The sequence below is a fragment of the Amphiura filiformis genome, chromosome 17 (genome assembly GCF_039555335.1).
Source record: "Amphiura filiformis chromosome 17, Afil_fr2py, whole genome shotgun sequence".
Taxonomy (NCBI): Eukaryota; Metazoa; Echinodermata; class Ophiuroidea; order Amphilepidida; family Amphiuridae; genus Amphiura; species Amphiura filiformis.
The window spans coordinates 32,429,383-32,446,740 of record NC_092644.1 but is presented as its reverse complement, the minus strand read 5'-3'; positions in this window follow the sequence as shown (position 1 = coordinate 32,446,740).

Here is a 17,358-nt window from a genome sequence, read left to right as displayed (position 1 = left end):
AGCAATATGGAGCATTTCGCCAGTTCTACTCAGTCACATTTCACGATTATGGTCTTGTTGCATAGATATGCATCATCACCAAAAATAAATGATACAATAACTTTTGAGCTACTATTGACAAACTGGCGAAATGCTCTATAATACTACCCCACCACTTAATTAAAAAACTAGATTACCTATTACTTGGTGGTGCTCTGGATGGTCCACACAAGCTATCCAAAGTGTTTAATATTAGCTATATGAAGTCATCTAAATGTCTATTTTTCCCGGGTTACTGATATCTCTCTGGAGTAGTATACAGTAAAGAAAAATCAAGTAGGCGTTTGTAAAAAATATACTGCCTTGACGAAACGTGCTCTGATCTTACTAGTTTTTCACGTACAGTGCTGTTTTTTGATGTATACCCTGCATAACCTTGTCCTAGGTTTCGTATTTGCATTCTTTGTGGTTTTTTTTTTTTATGGATAAAGAGTGATTAAAAATATAATTATAACCAGAGTTCCAAGTCGATCCGAGAAAAAAAGGCGTTTTTTGCCACACCTAAATGTTCGTGTTTTGTGTATTTTAAGGATATACGCTGTATTGTTGGTCGAAGCAGCAGAAAAAAAAGTAGTTCACAGCATCTTGCGAATGGTAGTGAGCTTTAGCAAAAATTGCAGGCTCAATTCATAGCGAGCGTGTAGAAGAATTCAAATATCACATATATACTTTTGTAGGTCCTGTGGTTCTTGAGTTATGTTGTAAAGAGGGCTGAAACAACAACACTTTTGTAAAACGTACATAACTCATTAACAACAATAAATTAAGCAAGTTTTCAAAGTATATGATTTTGTAGAATGAATTTGTGCAAAACACCAAAGTGTTATTTTTCAATAATATATTGATTCAGATAATGAAAATCGATTTATTTTGGGTTGCTCCGACCAACAATACCTCGTATACCCTTAAAAGTAGTTGATACAGGTGTTACGAGTCACACTGACTCAAGGCCAAAATCACCTTTTACCCGAACTCGCACAAATGCACAACACAAATACACTGTTTGATTTTAAGCTAACAAATCTAAGTCTTTAATTGAAAACAAAGTATGCTTGGTACATATAACAACAATTACAATAAAATAACACAATCAGTTTTATTCTATCGGTACTTAACCAGCGGTCTTCTTGTTGGTGATTCTAGAGTTCTTGCAATGTTCTGGACGACTGATGTAATATATCCTTATTCACTTGTCCTGCGAAAATCAGCGAAGTCCAGTGTACACTTGCGTTTATAAATATCCTTGCGTATGAAATCCTCACACGAAAATGATGCTACTTTCTCCCAAGTACTAAACTCCTTGTGTCGTTCTCCAAACACGTTTATAACTCCTTGTGCAGTTCTCCAAATACTGAACTCCTTGCGCCGTTCTCCTATACTAAACTCCTTGCGCAGTTCTCCAAATCTCTTTACTCCTTGCGCAGTTCTCCTACTTGACAGACTTTAGAAGCTTTGAATCAGTTATCAGCATGACGACAAAGATCACAATACATCCCTCCTTTTTGGGATGTCTCCACACTATCTTCTCCGTTCAGCGGCTAAATATTTAAATATAGCACCTTCGCTATAATTCCAATGCTGATTCAATATTCAACTTTGTGAATATTTTGCTGCACCATACACACACAGCTCACTGCTTCATAATAATTAAATGTCTGTGTCATAAACATGTTGACATTTGCTTTTATAGCAACCAAACCCCACATCTATTAATAGCCACTCTGTCATATTACAACACTTCCTGTGGGTAATTCCCAAATCTTACCCATTTCACAATCCAAGGGATTTTCCAAGATTATTAATAAAAGGAATCTTCTAGAGATGAAGAGGGGTTTCCCCCAAACAATCTAAAATTAGATATGATTCTATTTGTTTTGATCACTTGATGAATGAAAGGAATTCCCTAAACATGCCATAACACACACAGTCTTGCATGATTGCTTCCAAGGTTTTTCCCCTTGTCTCATATTTCTCATGACATACTTTCAACTTGTAAACAAAGTTAATCAAATTAAATTACTCGGGGCACATCACACAGGGAATACATTTGACTATGTATTCTGTATCCTTTAAGGTGGACCAAGCATGATTCGGTATCCAAGAGATTATCTCCGGGGATAAAATGCATAGTCACGTTGCCGCGTTATCGGCAAGGTCCTTTAGCCCCCCAGAATGACATTGCAGTTAATGTCCATGGCAAATTCACCGCGACCTTTCCAGCCATAAACCCGCTTAGTGAAGATTAAACCGAGATATGCAGTACTAAACCATTATAGTAATCGATTGTCCAATACAAATTTATTACCACGTGATAATATTAATCCAATGAGCGATCGAATTGTCCGCTACGGTCGACTAATCCAATCGATAATGACGCTATTGACATGTAAGGGCGGAGCTCCACTGACCGAGTTTTGGGGTATTTTTCGATGGTTTGCTGTCATTTACTCATCAAGGCGATCCCCGTTATTATAATGACTATGATAATGATTTAAAGATTGACATGTAGAGAATAAACCATACTTGATTGACAGAAAGTACTAAATTTGTACCTATTACGGTTTCGTGACACCCCTCTTCCAAATGCGACCAAGCCAAGGCGGCCCGGTGAAGCAAAATGTGCATTGGAATAACACGGGAGTTTGGATATAGATGGCAGGATTTCTTTCTCATGCAAATGTATGGTCCCCCGTTATTAAAGCTTGTACCGGGTGGGAAATTCAGATATTTTGAAAAGAATAAATAATTGAAACATAGAGCAAGTACTAAAATCATAGCTTATATACTTTTTGATATATGACGCTAACTAGTTCATCTCTTATATCTACAACACATCGCTACCAGTAGGGGTCAATTGCCTACTGTGAGTGTGTGAATACACGTAGGCAACAATAACTGCACGATGACTTGTCGACGTTCTCGTCCTGATTACCCACCTCGGCTCGGGGGTGTCCAACGTCCAGGCAGTGTTGCCATCATATTGTCTGTTTTGTTTACGCTATTGGCTGTTGCCGCATTAAATGACTGTCGACCACCATCGTCTGTGATGCTACGCACACCGACATCGCCTGGTTAATAATTATTATATATTTCATTAATATATTCTTGTTCATTGATTGGTTAAAAGTGGATCACATGACCAAAAATAGTTCTACCATCAGTACTTCTATCCGTAAATAGTACCTCTAAGCCGTAAATAGTATTTTCAATGTCCCGGATGAGACGTAAATAGTACCTCCAAGCCGTAAATAGTACTTTTGACCATGCCTTCCGCGTGCGCGCATTCGATGCGACGGAACAGTTCACGCACGCGAAAGTGCCATAGCGTCACTTCTCGCTGCTGTAATTGGTTAGCCCGATTTTAGGCTATTCGATTTTTGAAGGGTAGGTTGTGCTTAATTAGCCGTGCTGTTCACTCAGGATAGAAGCGGGAGAGTCAAAACGTCAAATAATTTCTTTTAACAAATCAATGAACAAAGAACATATTAATGAAGTATATAAAACAAATATATACTGTCTTTATTCGAAGTTCTGGTTAAAACTATGGTCCCTCGTTGAGATCAATTAATACTATTTTCCTTCGGGGCTGCGCCCCTCAGGAAAATAGTACTATTGATCTCACCTCGGGCCCATAGTTTTAACCAGAACCTCTCATGGCAGTATATATTTGTATACTATGTACAGCAGAGACACTAAAATCAAAACCCGGGATCGATACACGTGAATGTGCTATGCCCGATTTGATATTCAGACGATAAATCTTTGGATACCGGGGTAGAAAATGATGAATATCTCCCGTAATTTTTTGTTCTAAAGAAGCCATATTTTTTTGGTTGCACTTGAATATATGTGTTGAAAGGATATGATAGTCGTTAGCTTGCGTATTGAGAAAGAACCGTGCGTATTGAGCTCAAAAACTGATAAAAAATCTTATTTTATATGTGCCGAACTATAGCGCAGCGTAGGCCACTCGTGGAGGCAGTCTAAAAGCAGATGACCTCATGGCGTATACCATGCTCACTCACACACAGAGAGGTCAGTCACCAGGCTATTGTCAATAGCCTTAGTTGGATGTTCCTCGGCCCATTATGCGTTTCAAAACTATTAAACAAGTCGGAACAAAATGGCCATGCGTGGTTGTGGATTCAACCTACCATGGCGATTTCTGCCATGACGATATCGCGGGGCGATGACACTGTGCTACGTAGTTTGTTCAACGAATGACTTGCAGATATTTCCTGACGTTAAATTAGCCGATCAGAACCCCATTTTTATATATGTTTAATACGACTTGATCAAGGAGTATTTTGTGATTTCAACTGGGTTTTTTCTGTATGGATGTATTATGTATCTGCAACAAAACATTATTTCCAACATTTCAGTTGATTCTGATTTTGTGTTTCTGAGCTATGGATAGCCTATTAATTACATGTACACCGCACACCGACATCGCCTGGTTAATAATTACTTTGTCAGCAGAGATACTAAAATAAATACCCGGGATCGATACACGTGAATTTGCTATGCACGAGTTTGATATGAGAAGAAAATCTTTGGATACCGGTGTAGAAAATGATGAATATCTCCCGTAAATGATTTCGTATAAAGAAACCAGATGTGGTTCCTTGTACATGAATATATATTTTGAACAGATATGATAGTCGTTGGCTTGCGTCTTGAGACAGTAGCTTGCGTCTTGAGTTAAAAACTGACAATATTTCTGATTTATATGTGCCGAATTATTAGCGCAGTGTATAGGCCAATCGTGGAAGTAGTCTAAAAAAATATGACCTATGGTGTACTATGCTCGACTGACACACAGCGAGTTCAGTCACCGAGCTAATCGGGGCTATTGTCAGTAGCCTTAGTCAGATGTCCTTCGGACTATTATGCGACTCAAAACTAGTAAACAGCTCGATACAAAATGGCCAATTTTGGCGGTGGATTCAACCTACCATGGCGATTTCTCCCATGAAGATATCGGGGCGATGACACTGTGCACCGCTCCATTGGTCAATGTCATGTGTCGCCCTAGCAAACATCGACTCTGGTATAGAAGTGGCCCAGTTCCTTTGATCGAGATGCATTCGAATAGTGCGCGGAGCGCGCATGTTTTGCAGGCACTTAAGTCCGTCAGGGCAATTTAGGAGTCTGATAGAGCTATACAATTGAACGAGAAGAAATCCTGAGCATTGCTCAGATGAAAAATGAATTGGTGTGCAATAAGTTATTGCCAAAGATGGTCTATTACATGGCCGGTCCATTGTTGTAAGCATCTCTAGTATAGAACCTGCTCAAACCCTCTAGCAGTGGGCGGAGCGCGCATTGCTGCAAAGCTGCCACACGAGCCCGTCAGGATGGCGACTGGAATACAATTATTGGTTATAGCCTAGTACAGGGAACCCATACTGTACTTAGCTCTTAAAAATAAGGCAGCGTCAATAACGAAAATGTCACACCGATATTAAAATGACAGGTCTGTTTTGCCCGTTTTTTTTAAAGTTTGCCTTGCGAATTAGTTATAGCCAGGGAGGGTTTGTAACATAGAACTAGCAATTTCACAAAATGTTTTCAAAAAGGTTTAATGAAACGTTGTTCATAATGTTGGCAAAACGTCTTTTATTATGTTTAACAGAAAATGCTTTACACTACAATTAGACAACAATGTTTTAATAATTTTTAATAATAGCGATTTTAAATGTTTTCCAAATCTTTCCTAGACTTTTTATATTTTTGACATTTTATATAATTGAAATAATTTTTTTTAGAAAATGGCATTGGTATGTATTTGCTGTGGTATTGTCGTGTCAATAGCCAGAAAATGCAACATTTACGATCGAATCTGCAATAAATGTTGTGCATTATATAGGAATCTCATGGCATAAATATCTCAATTTTTTGGAGATGGGGATGGAAATGACCCCGGCAATTTTGAATGCGATTTTTCCAAACTTGTTTGGAAGAGGGGAGTTGTTGACCATGAAATGTCCCTTTGATAAGACGACTATTGTTGCAATTTGCATGATTTTGATTTTGATAATTATCTCTCTTTGTTTTCACTAGGTCCACTAGCCGGAGCACTGAGTAAACGATTTTCGGCAAGGTGGACAATCATTATTTTTTGCATAATATCTTCAGTAGGATTAATTGTTGGATCTTTGGTTTCATCTGTACACATGTTATCGGTATCTTTTCTTTTTACTGGTAAGTCACAGTGGCGTAGCCAGGTTTTCGGACGAAGGGAATCAAACTTGTGAATGTTCCGACAAAGAGGGTGGGCCACACGGGTCTTGGGTCCCCCGGTTGTTTAAGGTTTCCGACAAAAATATTTCTTGGCTTATTGTTGACCCAAATTTTGTTCCACCAACTCTTTTTTCTTGATATTGCGTTTAATAAAAGAGTCAATTTCTGAACAACAAAATCAGCCATCATTGATCATATCGCTCATGAAAATTACGTCATTGAATGGGAGGGGCAAAAATTCTTGACATAGACTCAAGTGCATTCACCAGAAGAATAAGAGAAGCAATCCAAATGCCGAAAAAGGGGACCAGAGCAATCAATCGTGACGAAGGTATCGTCTCTCTCGATCACGTATACGATCCACTGCTCAAAACAAAAACATCATCACTCCCGGGAAATGTCAACATGCAGTTTCGCGGGAAAAACTGTGGACTAAGTCACTTGTGGTCAAGCCGTCAGACCTGATAGCGAAAGCTTAAAGTAGGGAATTACTTTTTCATTGGATTTGCCTAGCCAAATGTTTGAATTAAAAAATAAATAGTGTCTACAGTCGGATGATGTTGGGCCTATTATAGCCTATATTCAAGGTAATTCCTGAGTATTGTTCGATACATTTTGTCCCTGCCTCCTGCTTTACAACAAGTAATAACCATGATAAGACACACATCGCCTTACTGAAGGTAAATTAAGTAATTCTTGGCCAAGCTGGAACATGCGCGTTGCGTCCATGTAGCGTACTGAATGTGTGTACGCAATGTACAGCGCGTGTATGCTTTCTTCTGTACCGCGCTATCTGCTCGTGTGTTTATCGCGGAGCCAATAGTGTTCATAATGTTCGAGCTTGGCCAAGAATTACTTAATTTACCTTTAGTAAGGCGATATGTGTCTACTACTTGTTGTTGCTCTCCACTCCTTCAACATTTACAGGCAGGAATGAAAAACCCCAGGTAATTTCACTGACCGGGCCGCCTCCTCTGGACCTTCCAATCCTCTCTTGAACTTGAATAGATGTTCAATGAGATCACCCCGATAACCATTATTAACCTTTGTCTTATCTTTTCATATTGCAGGTTTCGGCTTTGGTGCCGAAGCAATTATCTCAGGAGAACTCGCAAAATATTTTGATGACAATGATTTCAGGAAAGCAAGTGGTTTTGCTCGTGCAGGTATTTCCATTGGTATAATTATCATGCCACTTCTAACACAGTTCCTTAACGATATCTATGGATGGCGTGGTACCATGCTGATTATTGGTGCAATCAATCTACACACCGTGATATCTGGTGCATTGCTAAGACCTATTTCCTGCAATCTACAGGATGGTCCAAAGAGACAACATCACACGTCTTTACAAAATACAACGAAATCCGGTTCAGAACAACGGAAGACGGGGTTATACAGTATGATTTCGATAAACATATGGTACTATTTGGATTTGGAGTTATTCTGTGATGTTATTTTCCTGACTAGAATGGTGTACTCCTTCGGAAGTGGTGACTTATTGACAGGCTGGCTAATATATCTTGTACCTTCTGCAATGGATGTTGGTATTTCGTCATATAAGGCCGCTTTTCTGGCAACACTTGGTGGAATTGGAAACTTTTGTGGATATATTGCATTTCCAGTAATAAACACTGTTTTATCGAACATCGTTATCTTGTATTCAGCTTCGGCTTCGAATTGCTTGTTTCTTCTTTTACACCCACTTTCCTCCGCTCTGCATAGCTACGTAGGAATGGGCATCGCTTCAGCTGGACTTGGAGTTGGACGACCTTTGGGAATCCTTGCGGGGTATCAGATTGCAAAAGAAAATATCGAGGATAGCAAAATGACAAATGCCTTCATGTGGTTTTTTATGGCATATAGTTTAGGATCAATTTTAGGTGGTTTCCTGTCAGGTGAGAATTAAGGGTGTGCGGTATGGGGTGTGTGGGGGCGGGGTTTGGGGGTTGTGGGTGTGTGTGTGTCAGAGAATACAGGGAGGAGATATATGGGGTGGGTGGGATGTGTGTGGGTGTGGGTTTAACATGAAGTTGAGAGTGTTACATATAACCACATATGTGCCTGTTCATGGTAGTTTTTCCGGGTGCCAGATACGACACGCATTCACTCATACATACATGACATAATCCTCAATGTTGAAGTTTTATAATTAATGTTATGGTGTGGAGGGTGGGATGTGGGGTGGGGTGTATGTGAGATGGGGTTGTATGTGAGGTGGGATGTATGTGGAGTGATGGGGATGTGGGGGTGGGTGTGTGTGTGAGAGAGAGAGACGCAAAGTTGTTTATTTAACCACATAGTATACATTTAACCCACATAGTATGCATTTAACCCACATAGTGTGCATTTAACCCACACAGTATGTATTTAGCCCACATAGTGTGCATTTAACCCACATAGTGTGCATTTAACCCATATAGTGTGAATGTAACCCACATAATCACAATTCAAAAATAAACAAATAAATTTAAAAAAATAGCAAAAATCATTAACATAAAACACCTTTACCTTTCATTTCAGGATGGATATATGACGAAACCGGAAGTTATACTATACCATTTGTAATTTTAAGTGCAGCTGCTCTATTTTCAGTAAGCCCTCAGCCGTTCGTGGACTGCAAGCACACAAAAGAGGCTACACATTATTCTCCAGTACCTTTAAAAGAGTGAGCGTAAAATTTTAACGTAAGGACCCTTATTTGTGTAATTGACGAGACACATCGGCGGGACCTAGGGCAGGTGATATGAGCCCCAATTCACCCTTACCCCTCTGGGGATAAAAATAATCTGCAGTTCACTGCAAAAAAACGAATCTTGTGGTCAGATTTTCTCTTAAAGTTATATTATAACATTTCTGTAAAATAGATTAGTATTTATTTTCCATAAAATGTTACTTTTACTGTCAGATATGTCCCTTTTAATTTTGAGCCGATCAAGTGCGGTAAAGCAAAGACAATTGGAATTTACTACTAGCGCCAATGCATGTTACTCCCGCGGTTGTACTATGGTACGATCCTCTGACGTGTTATTGTCCCCGCACGCCGTGTACGTACTGTGTTATGTGGAACATCGCATACGTGTTCGACTAATATTTCCATCGTAATAATAAAACGACGGTTCCTGCGTTTTATTCAAAATCTCGGATTTTGACAAAACTACAGCACTTAAAGTCTTGATTTTTGCAGAGTATCTTTGTTTACTAAAGTACATTACAACCGTGTAAAAACCAGAACTTAAATTTTTTGAGTGCGTTCTCCTCAGCAAATGTTATAATATGGCTTTAAGTCAATCATCAAAACAATTTGATTCCCAGTTATTATTATTATTATTATTAACAAATACTTATACGGCGCTCTACAGCGATCACAGCGCCTTACAATAATACAAAATTACAAACAAACCAAGAAGCAAAAATCTAAAAGAAGCACATAATAAACAAATCCCTAAACTTTAGGGAATAAATGGGTTTTCAGATGGCGTTTGAAGATTTGGACGGACGCCGTCTCTCTGATGCCAACAGGAAGCTGGTTCCAAAGACATGGGCCAACCACGTAAAATGCTTTGTCACCAGCCGTACGCCTCGAGCGTGGAACAACAAGCCTGGTAACATCAGAGGAAGAACGGAGTCGACGCCTATAGTCATCATTGCCATCTGAAACATTGTACAAAACAAGATCATTGGTAAGATAGCTAGGAGCTAGATCATGAAGACATTTATAGATATATAACAAAATTTTGTACTTAATTCTGTCCTTAACCGGAAGCCAATGAAGAGTACACAGAAGCTGTGACGAACTTTGGTCCTGTCCACAAGCAAATACCAACCGCGCAGCCTTATTCTGCAGGCGCTGAATACGTTTGAGGTCGACTTCCTTGGCGCCAAAAAGTAACGAATTGGCATAGTCTATTCGGGACAGGACCAAAGATCGTACAGCGTGATGACAGGCTTCTTGTGTAATAAACCTTCTTATTCTCCATAAATTACGAATATGATAATTTACGCTCCTACACAGACCACTGATCTGGTCGGACATATTCATGGCGGAATCAAATATGACGCCTAGGTAGTTTGAATGGTTATGTTACCGAGCTCCATTTGAATAACTGGCAATGTACTCAATATTCTTGGTGTGGCGATTACCATAAACTCACTTTTGGCTTGATTAAGTTGCAGCTTGTTTTGATACATCCAGGCGTTTATCTGGGATATACAGTTAGAGAGTACACCAAGAGCACGGTCACAATCTCCAGGAACCTTAGGGTCAAACTCACAAAATAATTGTGTATCATCAGCATACGAGTGAAATTTGACATTATGCTCCCTAATTATGTCGCCAACAGGATGTACATACATGATAAAACACTGTGGTCCTACAATGGAGCCCTGTGGAACAGAATAATTGAAAACATGCTGATCTGACATAACACTGTTAATCATCACTCTTGTTCTACGATCTTCAAGGTACGATTTGAACCAATCTAAGGCAGGCCCGGTGATACCAAAACGACCTTCGAATCTATTTAACAAAATTGCATGGTCGATAGTGTCGAAGGCCGCCGACATGTCAAGCAATACAAGCAGAATAGCCTTGTTGGCATCCATTGACTGAAGGATGTCACTTCTAACATGGAGAAGAGCGGTCTCAGTGGAGTGATGAGCTTTATAAGCAGATTGGAAAGTCTCTCCAAGTTTGTTATGGCCAACATACTCAATTACTTGACACGACGCGGCCTTCTCAATAACTTTGGCAATACACTTGATGTTTGCTACCGGACGATAACTCTTCAGGGCATTTGGGTCCATATTGGTCTTTTTCAGGACAGGAGTGATTATAGAGTGTTTTAATGTCTCTGGGAAAACACCTGACACAAGAGATGCGTTAACAATTCTTGTGATGATGGGTAACAAGTGTGGTAAATTTTCTTTTATAAGCCACGATGGAAGAGTGTCCAAAGAGCACGATTTGTTAGACATTCGACATATAATTTCAGAAACACTAGAAGTTGAAAGTGATTCAAAACCAGACATATTACTTTCACAAACTGTGTTAACCACAACACTCTCAGTTGTGGCAGTGTTGTTAGATCTAATTGTTTCAACTTTTTCAACAAAGAATGACAAAAAGTCATTAGCAAGATCAGTGTTAGAGTCTGCATTCGGCAAGACACGAGAGGATGTGTTTAAAAGACCATTCAATGTCTTGAACATGTCTTTAGTATTTGAACTAAGAAACTTTTCAGTGAAGAATTGCTGCTTAGATTGAACAATGAGTCTATTAACTTTGTCTTTCTGATCGAGCAGTGCATCATAGTCTATAACAGAGCGAGTCTTGCGCCATCTGCGTTCCAGGCGTCTTCTGACGCGTCGTTCCTGGTGGATGTTGTCGCTATACCATGGAAGCCTAACCTTTACCACGCGTTCTTTCGTGACGGCAGGACAGAGTTCATCAAGAACAGATAACGTGATTGATTCATACATATCGCATAATGTATCAGGATCGTTACAGTCTGAAGGTATTGCGCGAAGACGATCATCAAGACATTCGCCAAACCGTTGCATATCAAGTTTTCTATATTCACGCGATGTTTTAGTCACCTTCTTCATAGGCTGCTCGGAGTTCAATTGTTCTAGCGGTATGGATATTAAAAGCAAAAACATGTACGACAATGCCACATTAACAGTCCAGCAAACAACAAAAATATCCAGCAACGTTATTAACGTTTTATAGACGTTTTTTTTTGGTTTAGGTCAAAACGTTTTCATAGCATTTAAAGGTAAAGAAAAAGGTCATTAAATATGTAGATTTCAGATGAAAAAAGGTTTTTTAATGGAAAAACACATTTTAGAAATATTGTTGTAAAATATTGTTGGCAAACATATTGGCATTATATTTTGTGTAACACGACATTTGAAAGTTTTCTGCAAAGGTTTTGTGTTTTCTGGATACTAGCTATGGCAACATATCTCAGACTTACATTAGTATTTGCCGTGAATTATGAGGACCTTTAATTAGAGTAGTTGGCAATCAGGTCACTAATCTTTGATAAATCTCTTTGAGCTTCTTTGTATTTAAAAATACAATGTTTGCCTTCCTTGTCGATCTGTCAAATACAAGTCTGGCAGTCAGGGCTGTATCTACATTCTGGCAAGTGTGCCTTGTTTTATGTTGAGGAGTAAATATGGAAATAAATGTTACAGAAAGCAAGGTAAAGAAATCAAGAAGAAAGGAGAATAAATCAATGGGTGATTCCATTTGAAATCTACATTTTTTAGTTAGTCATGTCAGAGGGGTGTATGGATGTCAACTGGATAGCCCATTGGGGCAGTGATAGTTTGCTCTCTGTCGGTAATTTAGGTCTGTATGAAGCTTAAAATAAATGCTTATATAATAATAAAAACGCGTAAAAAGGGTAGTTTTTTTCATGGGTAGGCACGATACGCGCGTATCGTGTTTAGGGTGTCAAAAACATTACAAATTGGAAAAAGGGTAGCAAAATTATTATGTGCTTATACGCGGAAAGGGTATGTAAATTGCTTAGATCGAGAGATAAATATGAAAGGGGAAATGATCTTCAAAAAGCATGTAAAAAGAAATTTGTACGCAATTTAGGTGCCATCTTCGACTCTGATATGTCTCATAAATTACACGTCTCGTCGTCTCCGGGGGTCGTTTCCCAAAGCTGCCTATCATCAAATCCACAACATCGGCAAGATACGAAAATATCTCACTATCTCACTAAAATATCTCACTAAATATCTCACTAAAAGCAACTCAAACCATTGTTTATTCACTAACGGTTGTAACACATAGTGGCGTACGTGCAGGTTAAATGCAAAATACGATTAAAAAAAACGCGTTTGAAGGATATGCTACTAATAACATAGTCAGTACTCCTTCTATATTATCTCTCACTGGACCAATTGTTTTTGAAGGATTAAACTATTAAACAGAATACATTTTATTGGATATATCTAGCTCTAAACTTATACAAACTTATGTCAAAAAAGATTTTGGGGTTTCGGCAGGTTTTTGAAGCGTAAGGCGCACGCACGCCACTATGTGAAACGGTGTTGTACTTACGCCACATCATCTGTCATTATGTGAAACGGAAGATTTGGGGTTTTCGGCTCGTTTCTGAAGCATACGCCAAATGACGGATGATGTGCCTAAATGTCATCAAATCCGATTGGATTCTTATAGGATTGATAACATACATGACTTAGGTCAATTAATTAATTAAAGTTATTTATTAATTAAGTATAGTTGAGCTTTCTTACCGTTTAATAAGTAATAAGTAATTTAGCACTTAAGTTAGCTCAATCGATAAGGCGTTGTACCGTCATATATCTCGGAGCTTCAGCACAATTACAAACCCGGTCGCACTGGATGTAATGAGAAATATGTAATGAGAAAATGAATCTGAACCAAAATTAATTTAGTCAAATGTTACTGGTCAAATCAATTTCTGTATAGGTACACTTACAATAGCTTACAATATCAATATTTTCAGAATTATCACAATTTCATCATCTGTTAACCGTTGCTGTAGCAACATACTCTTTTGCATGCTTGACCCTATACTTCAAATACAAAACAGTAAGTCCAGTTGAAAAGATTTATAACCTAATCTAACTTTAGTTGTACTAAATTATAATTCTATTCAACTGGACTTACTATTTATGATGGCTACGGTATCACGTCATATCCATGACGCATCATCAGGCCGACTGATCTTGAATTGGCTCTGTATTCTTGACCTGTGACGTCACGATGGTAGAAGTGACGTCACACGAGAGTCGTCGAGGGATCTTCCTAATCTAACTTTATTCAACTACCTGGATGAGAATATTCATAGATATAAAACTATAGTCAATTAATGTGTCTCATGAAATTCCTACTTTATTGTGCTTCACAATGTTATAATGATCAGATTGTTTTTTTGCCCTAATCACTGCACCCCATTTTGGCATCCCATTGGTTGTGAAACTGATATCCCAGCAAACACAAAACGTTTTCGACATCATTCGCAAAAGGTTATAAAAAAGTTGTCAGAAAACGTTTAAATGTCGGGTTATGTAAAGGGTATATTAAGGTTATAGAACGTTTTCATAACATTAAAAACATTTTTTGATAATCTACTGCCCAGCAAAAACAAAATGTTTTACAGAAAACGTTTAAATGTCGGGTTATATAAAGGGTATAGAAACGTTTTAATAACATTCTTAGTAACATTCTAAACAGAATGTTACTTTGGGGTTGAAAAATATTTTGCGAAAAATGTTTGCCCAAAATATTTACAATAACGTTTTAAAAACATTTTCATGACCTTTATATAACCCGACATTTAAATGTTATTAAAACGTTTTAGAAAAAACATTTTAAGAACATTTCTGCGTTTGCTGGGCGCAAATATTTTAACATAATGTTATTTAAGCGTTGACAAATTATTTGGCAAAAATGTTTGCAAAAATAGTTTACAATAACTTTTTGAACACATTTTAAAAATATTGTTGTAGTGTGTTATCATACAAAACGTTTTAAAACGTTTTCATGACCTTTATATATCCCGACATTTTAATGTTATTAAAACGTTTTTGTGTTTGCTGGGATGCCAACTTGGGACCCTTTTGAGTCGCCTGGAAATAGAAAAAAACTACTCTGTTCTGAGGCAACTCTCTTCAAAATCCTCTTTGGTCCTTAATAACCCAGTCAGCACTGAGGAAATATTCACAGAGGACACATTCCAGAGAGACTTGTGTTGGGTTTATACTGGAGAGGCCTGAGAGATATCCAATAATAATATAGGGCAGTTTCTGCGTTTGCTGGGCGCAAATATTTTAACATAATGTTATTTAAGCGTTGACAAATTATTTGGCAAAAATGTTTGCAAAAATAGTTTACAATAACTTTTTGAACACAATTTAAAAATATTGTTGTAGTGTGTTATCATACAAAACGTTTTAAAACGTTTTCATTACCTTTGTATATCCCGACATTTTAATGTTATTAAAACGTTTTTGTGTTTGCTGGGATGCCAACTTGGGACCCTTTTGAGTCGCCTGGAAATAGAAAAAAAACTACTCTGTTCTGAGGCAACTCTCTTCAAAATCCTCTTAGTCCTTAATAACCCAGTCAGCACTGAGGAAATATTCACAGAGGACACATTCCAGAGAAACTTGTTTTGGGTTTATACTGGAGAGGCCTGAGAGATATCCAATAATAATATAGGGCAGTGCACATCGACATCGCCTGGTAAATAATTACATTGTACAGCAGGGAAACTAAATCAATACCCGGGATCGATACACGTGTATGTGCTATGCTCGATATGATATTCAGACGATAAATCTTTGGATACCGGGGTAAAAATGATGAATATCTCCCGTAATTTTTGCTTCTTTTTAAGGCTTGCACATGTGTTGAAAGAACATGGTAGTCGTTAGCGAGCGTATTGACAAACAACCGTGCGTTTTGAAATCAAAAATGGACAAAAATTCAGATTTTATATGTGCAGGACAGAAGAAAATAACAGCTGCCCTCATTCGTAAACAATCGGGGTAACGAAACATATCACGTTACAAGCGCAATGTGGACCACTGGTTGAGGCAGTCTAATGCAGATGACGTACCAGGCTCACTGAGATCTACAGAGGTCAGTCACCGGGCTATTGTAAATAGCCTTAGTCGGATGTCCCTCGGTTTATTATGCGTCTCAAAACTATTATACAGGTCGGAACAAAATGCGTGGATATTGAAGAACAGGTGGATTCGATCTACCATCATGGCGATTTCTGCCATGAAGATATCGGGGCGATAACCCTGTGCAGTGTCAAGAGTGTAGCAGTGTAAAGTTAAGTATGTTATTCGTTTGCCTTCTGTGACGGGGTGGTTCAACTTACGAAAACATGGCAACCGTAAATGAGGTTCCTTTAACGAAAAAGAGGCAATTCTCCCCACAACATCAAAATGTTGGTATGTATGTATGGATAGAAGAAAGTTTGTGACTAAATAAAAAGTCTGCAATCTTTTGCATGTAAAGAACAGTAGATGTGAGCTAATTTGCATACAATTTGCATATAAAATTCACCTAACAGAGGCCCTGGAAAACTGTTGATATGGGGGCCAATATGGGGCCTGCTCCTAGACGCTAAACGCTGAAGGGGCGAGAGCGGAAGCTTTTGAAATGCATACATTTTTACATGAATTGTACCTAACAATCTCTTACATATATTCATAGGCGTAGATCCTGGGCGGGGGATGATGGATAAATCCCCCAATATTTTGCTGGGGGGGGGGTCCATACAATCATCCCCCCAAATGTTTCTGACCAAATTAACTTCATATTTGGTCCATTTAGCCCTAAAAGTGATTCTACTTTTGCTCCATATTTCATCAGTTTAGCTTTAATAATGGCAAATATTTTCACGCGCCCGCCCGCATTTGTCGCTAAAGGGTGCTGGATTCACTATACTTCAAGAATTTTTCCCCAACACCACCACCCCCCATGTCAAAAAGAAATCTACCTCATATGAATTAAACCCTACAATTATGAAATTTACCCTAAAATATGAAATTTATCCTACAATTATGAATTTGACCCTACAATTATGAATTTGACCCTACAATTATGAATTTGACCCTACAATTATGAATTTTACCTTAAATTACTGGGGGAGGGAGGTTCAAACAAAATTATTGACATGTCGGGCCACCATCAGCCGCCGCCACCCCCGTTCCAGAGCCATTGCCTGGATACTCTTGTACTACAATAATATGACAATAATCAACAATGGCATTTCCAAGTCCAACAGTCCTGATCTAGCACCAAAGCATGCAAACAGGGGAATCTCACGATACAGACTTATCTACCAAGTGAACCATGTCCCATTGACCTAGCAAAGTTCATAGCTATGATCGGCATGCAAGCGTCACGAAGATAATTATGGTCAAATTATATATTTTTATATACTTATTCGAGCGTACACTAACCACATTATAACTACAGAAATTGGAGCATGTTCTGTGGTACAACGAATCAAAGAGCCTTCTTAGCTTTGCCCCGAAAATGCCTTC